Source organism: Ostrinia nubilalis, chromosome 3 (assembly GCF_963855985.1).
Source record: "Ostrinia nubilalis chromosome 3, ilOstNubi1.1, whole genome shotgun sequence".
In the NCBI taxonomy this organism is placed as follows: domain Eukaryota; kingdom Metazoa; phylum Arthropoda; class Insecta; order Lepidoptera; family Crambidae; genus Ostrinia; species Ostrinia nubilalis.
The window spans coordinates 2,109,053-2,114,341 of record NC_087090.1 but is presented as its reverse complement, the minus strand read 5'-3'; the positions used below and the strand labels follow the sequence as shown (position 1 = coordinate 2,114,341).

Below are 5,289 nucleotides of genomic sequence, written 5' to 3'. Positions count from 1 at the left end.
TGTAAAACTGTTCGGTAAACAATATGTGTAATCTCGTTTCATTTTATTATGGAACAGTAAACAACAACAAATATAAAAATGATCATACATCTCTTAAGCTGTGGACAAGTTTTGTTTCATTCTCAATCAAAGCTGCCGTGTATTAAAAAAAGTAAGTAATAAAAGACTCATATTATCATCATGATTATTTTAGCCGCAAGACGTCCACAGCTGAACATATGCCTCTCCCAATGATTTCCACATCGCCTGGTTGGTAGCGGCCTGCATACAGCGCCTTCCTGCTACCTTTGAGATCATCGGTCCACCTTGTAGGTTAGGTGGTAATAAAAGACTGCATTCACATAATCAAAACCACTATATTCAACTAAAAATCAAACCGCTTGTATAAAACCTAGCTTCTTATAAAATATCAGCTCCCACCTCTTCAGCTTGGCTATAGGAGCATCACTGTCCACCTTGCTGCGTCTTTTGTACTTCCTGAAGAACTCCCCGTCAATTTTTACCCTTTGGTCGCAGTTGTCCCGCGACCCTGCCACCTCTCCTGGTTCACTCCTCGCCACTGTCGAGTTCTGGCGAGGATAGAACAGCCACCTTTTGGACCCTAGTCCGTCACTCTTCAAAAGCTCCTGAATCCGGTCCTGGCGCTTCTTCGTAGCCAGGTATTTCGTCGTGCTCTTTTTGTGTTTGCTGGCTGCAAGAAGTTTCCCAAATTAATCGCTGACAATAGGGGGTTAACTGCTCGTTTTAAACTTTTAGAGCCCTCAAAAGTTTAAATTAGGCTTGAATGCAAGGTAAAAGAGTTTAAGCGGGTCTTAGCGCCGGTCAACGACTCCTAGAAAATTGTAGCACCAACAATTTTAAGTTTTAAAATGTTCGCTGTAATTTCGTTGAACGCGAAACATAGGTACACTTCGCGTGAACAGCAAAAGTGTAGTTACCTAGAATATTGGAGTGGATATTTTGACTGGCTAATAAGTTCGTTGATAAAATAAGTCAAATAGGTATTCCAAACTACACATCTGAGTATTCAAAAATAAGAACAGAACTGAATCATACAGAAAGTTTATTCAGGCTAATTGATGAAACTAAAAACTCAGTGGACCGACGATCCACTGCGATCGCGTGAAGCATCTGTATCGTTGTATTTATCCTTGTGGGAGGCCTTTGTCCAGCAGTGGACGTCATTATAACGAAGTGATTAAAAATGAAAATGAAACTCACGCGTCAAATACAGTACCCGAAAGGCGTCCAAAAACCCAGGCTCCTTGAAACTCGAGTCCCTACGACGGGTGCCCGACCGGCTACGACTGCGCGTGTGGCTACGGCTGCGGCTACGACTCCTGCTACGGCTACGAGAACGCGACTTGGAGCGTGTTTTCGTAGCGCTAGCGCTTCTGGAGCGTGAACGCTTGTCGCTACGGCGCTTACGGGCGCGATTTGTGGATCTACTGCGTCTGAAAGTTTGGAATATTATTTTTATATTAAGTTATACTTCATCTTTATGTTTTAAGGACACAGATAACTTGAGTTGTCTTAGAGTTTAGTAGGATAGTATAGTAGAGAAAAACTGTAATGGGAAACATCAGTCTCAGTCACTGATTGAGTAGACCTGGACGCTGGACTATTCCCACCTCTCTTTCCCACCACTGCAACTCCTGTGTTGCCAGGATCTACAGCTTGGCCGCCATAAAAACCCGACCAATGAAGGTCAAGTAGACCGGGACTGATACTTACGGACACATCATAATGAAGAAAACTTGAAACTTAGCGATGTAACAAATAAAGAATCAAGATTTGGTTTCCAAACCAAACTTAATATTGCCCTAATAGTAATTTTAGTAAATTTGTTTACAAAAGGTAAATTAGTTCATTAAAACCCTCAGAATACGGAACAAACCAGAAACCGTCAACGGGCGTAAATGTGTATTCATATAAAGTACTCCAAATCGCACTACTTTGACTTTAGAGCAATCAGTCAATGGCCGGCGCGCGCATTGTTTACATATCCGTCAGATTGACACTTTATAATTAAATTATGCCGTCTTGTGCCGTTCCAACATGTAAGAATGCTACTGGAATTACGAAGAAAGTGCATGGGATCATGTTTTATCCGTAAGTAGCACATTTCCAATTCATTTTAATTAAATAATAATTTTCAAAAAAAATCACGGTTGTATTTTGTAAGTGTTGCCACAGGTCAACGGAATATTTTACCCTACTTTTTTATATTGAATTACATTTGTCTACTTATAGAAAATTCACGCGTTAATTTTGTTAGCGTTACCACAGAATAATGGAATATTTTCCCCATCCTTTTTGTTTTAATTAGTTTTTAGTGTAATTTCATCCATGACATGACAACCTGATTAATTAAATTATAAGTGCCACTTGTGGTCTAAACTGAATAAATATTTTTGATTTTGATTTGATTTCAATATATTGAATTAATTTATAATATTACTCCCTAATAATGAGGAGATAATAAATTACTATCGTGAATTTCATACTTTCCCATTTATTCAAAAGTAAGGCATTGGTATCAACAGATCAGCAGCAGCAATATTTGTATATTTAATAATAATTTTAAGTAATTAATTATTGCTTACATACTTACTCTGATTTTTTTTCAGGATACACAGCCAGAGTTGCCTCGCAATCAAATTTAAGTATTGGTGATGTTTTTGATTTGGATTCTGTTTTTGACTCCAAGAAAAGTTAAACTAAAAGCACTACTGCGCCGTAAACAAATGTTTTGTTGTCGATATGTTTACATAATAAAGAACCTTAAGTTTCTTTTTTGTTTTACTTGGCATTCTAAAATTTATATTCGACTTTTGTAATTGACTTTTAAATAACATATTATACCTACATAAAATATAGTACATATATTACACTATTTAATAGAAATAAATAATCATCTTACACTTAGTTACTTCGGAGTAAAAATTAAATTCATAGGTAGGTAGGTACTATCTATGCCTATGGCCAGTCATGTCGTCTCGTTCTATCGCAAAGAATCACCATTTGATAAGAGCGAGAGCAAAAACGGAAATGGATAGTTAACACTGGCCGTGTGTACTTATTTCACTTACTTATTTTTTACTTGTTTAACATCTCTTTAAAAAATTACATAATTTTACCCCAAAAATGGGGGTGTCACACGGCGCTAGTAACACTAAAGGGGGTAGAGGGGCGCGGGAGGGGAAGTATTTTGGACACAAGTTGCCGCGTAGAAATGTTATCGAACACTCCTTCTGGTTTGTTCTGTATTCTGAGTTAAAACCATAACTTCGACTCACCTTTCCCTTTCTTCGTTTAACGGCCCCAGGCCGTAGTAATCCCCAAAGCCGTCCCCATGATCAGGGTAATCCCCCTCTGGGGGGCGCATAGGGGGAAACGGTGGTGGGTAAGGATATGCATAGCTTTCCATTAACTAAAATATTTATAAAATCTTTCTCAATACATGGATGCTCAAACGTCACTGTCAAATTTTGAATGTTTTCAATTTATTTCTTTCGGGGATGACAAGGAAAAGCAAGGAGAATATTTGAAAGAGGGTGGCAACTAATTTGTTTTTTCGATGCTTAAAGCGGAGTTAAAGCTTGTTTAGATTATTTCACTAAACTTAATCCTTAAGGCTTAATATCTCTCAATAATTAACTAATTAAAAGGAACCTTAATAGATTCTGTGTCTTTACGAGTAGGTATAAATAAAAGTGCGTCAGTCACACTCGCATGGTTTGCTCAGTGAAGTCATGCCTTAGGCTGAGTTGCACCAACTTACTTTGACTGTAACTATGATATAACCGGTCCTTTTTGTATGGAAGTTTGACAGATTTCTGACGTTTGTTAAAGTTAAAATAAGATGGTGCAACTCAGCCGTAGATGGCTAAATAAATGCACACTTCCTGGTTAGGGTTTAAAAAAGATACCTTTTTCGCTTTTACTAAAATCAACCCAGCACTAACTAAGCGTCACAGACGCAGCGTCTTTAGCTTTGGTCTTGTGCCACCAGCGTTGCGTCACTAACTCGCTTCGAAAGGCTATCTTTAAATCTACAGTCTTTAATAAATGTAATTTACTGCGGATACCATTAATTAGTATCTAAACTTAGACAATAGTGAGACAATCACCGTTATTCATATTTCGGCGTAATCTCGTAATGAATACCTAATAAGATAATGCACTAATTTATGCACGAACCATCACGTAAATATTCATGATGTAATTAACGCACACAGTAAGTGGATAATGAGACTTGTTTTGATTACGTTTAAGGGTGAGTGTAGACTATAAATGTCAATAATCGATATGACAATCGATTAGCTGGTTTAAATAAATAAATAAATATACTTGGACATTTTATACTGCGCTTCTATTCCCAAACTAAGCAAAACTTTTTTTGGGTACTAGACAACGGATATAAACATACTTAAATACTTTTTTTTTGTAAATACATACATATTATACATAGAAAACACCTAGTCCAATACATACAAATATGTTCATGCATACAAATGTTTGCATGAAAACAATCTGAAATCACATAAAATGTTGCAGTCCTTCCATCTTTAAGGCTGGGTTGCACCATCTTACTTTAACTTTGACAGACGTCAAGAATCTGTCAAACTCCTTACAAAAAATATCGGTTATCGTTATAGTCACGGTTAAAGTTAGGTGGTGCAACTCAGCCTTAGAAGCTTATTGTTAAATCTATTTATATGCTTTTTAACAGTTCTCAATAGACTGTGACTGTTTTTGGAGAATATTTAACTTTATTGTGAAGTCTTTTTCATCTAAATTCAAGAATTAAAAATCAAAATTAAAGATGATTTATAAAATACAGTAAAAAAGTTACCAGCTTACCCAACCCATTACCGTAAATTGATGAGGAACAAAAAATGTCCGCTCTACAATCAATTTGAAAAATCTCATTAAAACCAATCCGATCTCCGCTCCGTTATCAGTTTGCGAAAGTTTTCGATTCGAATAAATCATTGCGCCAAATAATTATCGAGAAGATTTACGACAGTTTCGACTTCATATCGATTCTGATCGAAAAGAAACCGATCCGGTTAGGCTAAGCTTACACTAGTTAATTGGTTTAGAAATGATACTACAATCTGCATTACAAAATGTCTTTGAAATGTGACTTAATAAAAAATTCCAATGCTTTGTAAGGTAAAGAATATTGTTCTAGCGCTAAAAATCATGATTTTCTTTTTCAATATTTGAAATAAAAATCATTTAGGTTAATACCTACTGGCAGCCAGCCTGTCCAATCTAAAA

At 36.5% G+C, this 5,289-nt stretch overlaps 2 long non-coding RNA genes across 2 annotated transcripts; one reads left to right on the top strand and one right to left on the bottom strand.

The window, feature by feature from the left end:
- Nucleotides 1-336: 336 nt before the first annotated feature.
- LOC135087586 (uncharacterized) lies at nt 337-3,478 on the bottom strand. The gene is made up of 3 exons (XR_010260887.1): nt 3,300-3,478; nt 1,222-1,454; nt 337-691 (listed from the first exon to the last, which is right to left on the bottom strand). It is a non-coding gene; the product is annotated as an uncharacterized LOC135087586 (long non-coding RNA).
- Nucleotides 1,878-2,793, top strand: LOC135087584 (uncharacterized). The gene is made up of 2 exons (XR_010260884.1): nt 1,878-2,112; nt 2,631-2,793. It is a non-coding gene; the product is annotated as an uncharacterized LOC135087584 (long non-coding RNA).
- Nucleotides 3,479-5,289: the final 1,811 nt, after the last annotated feature.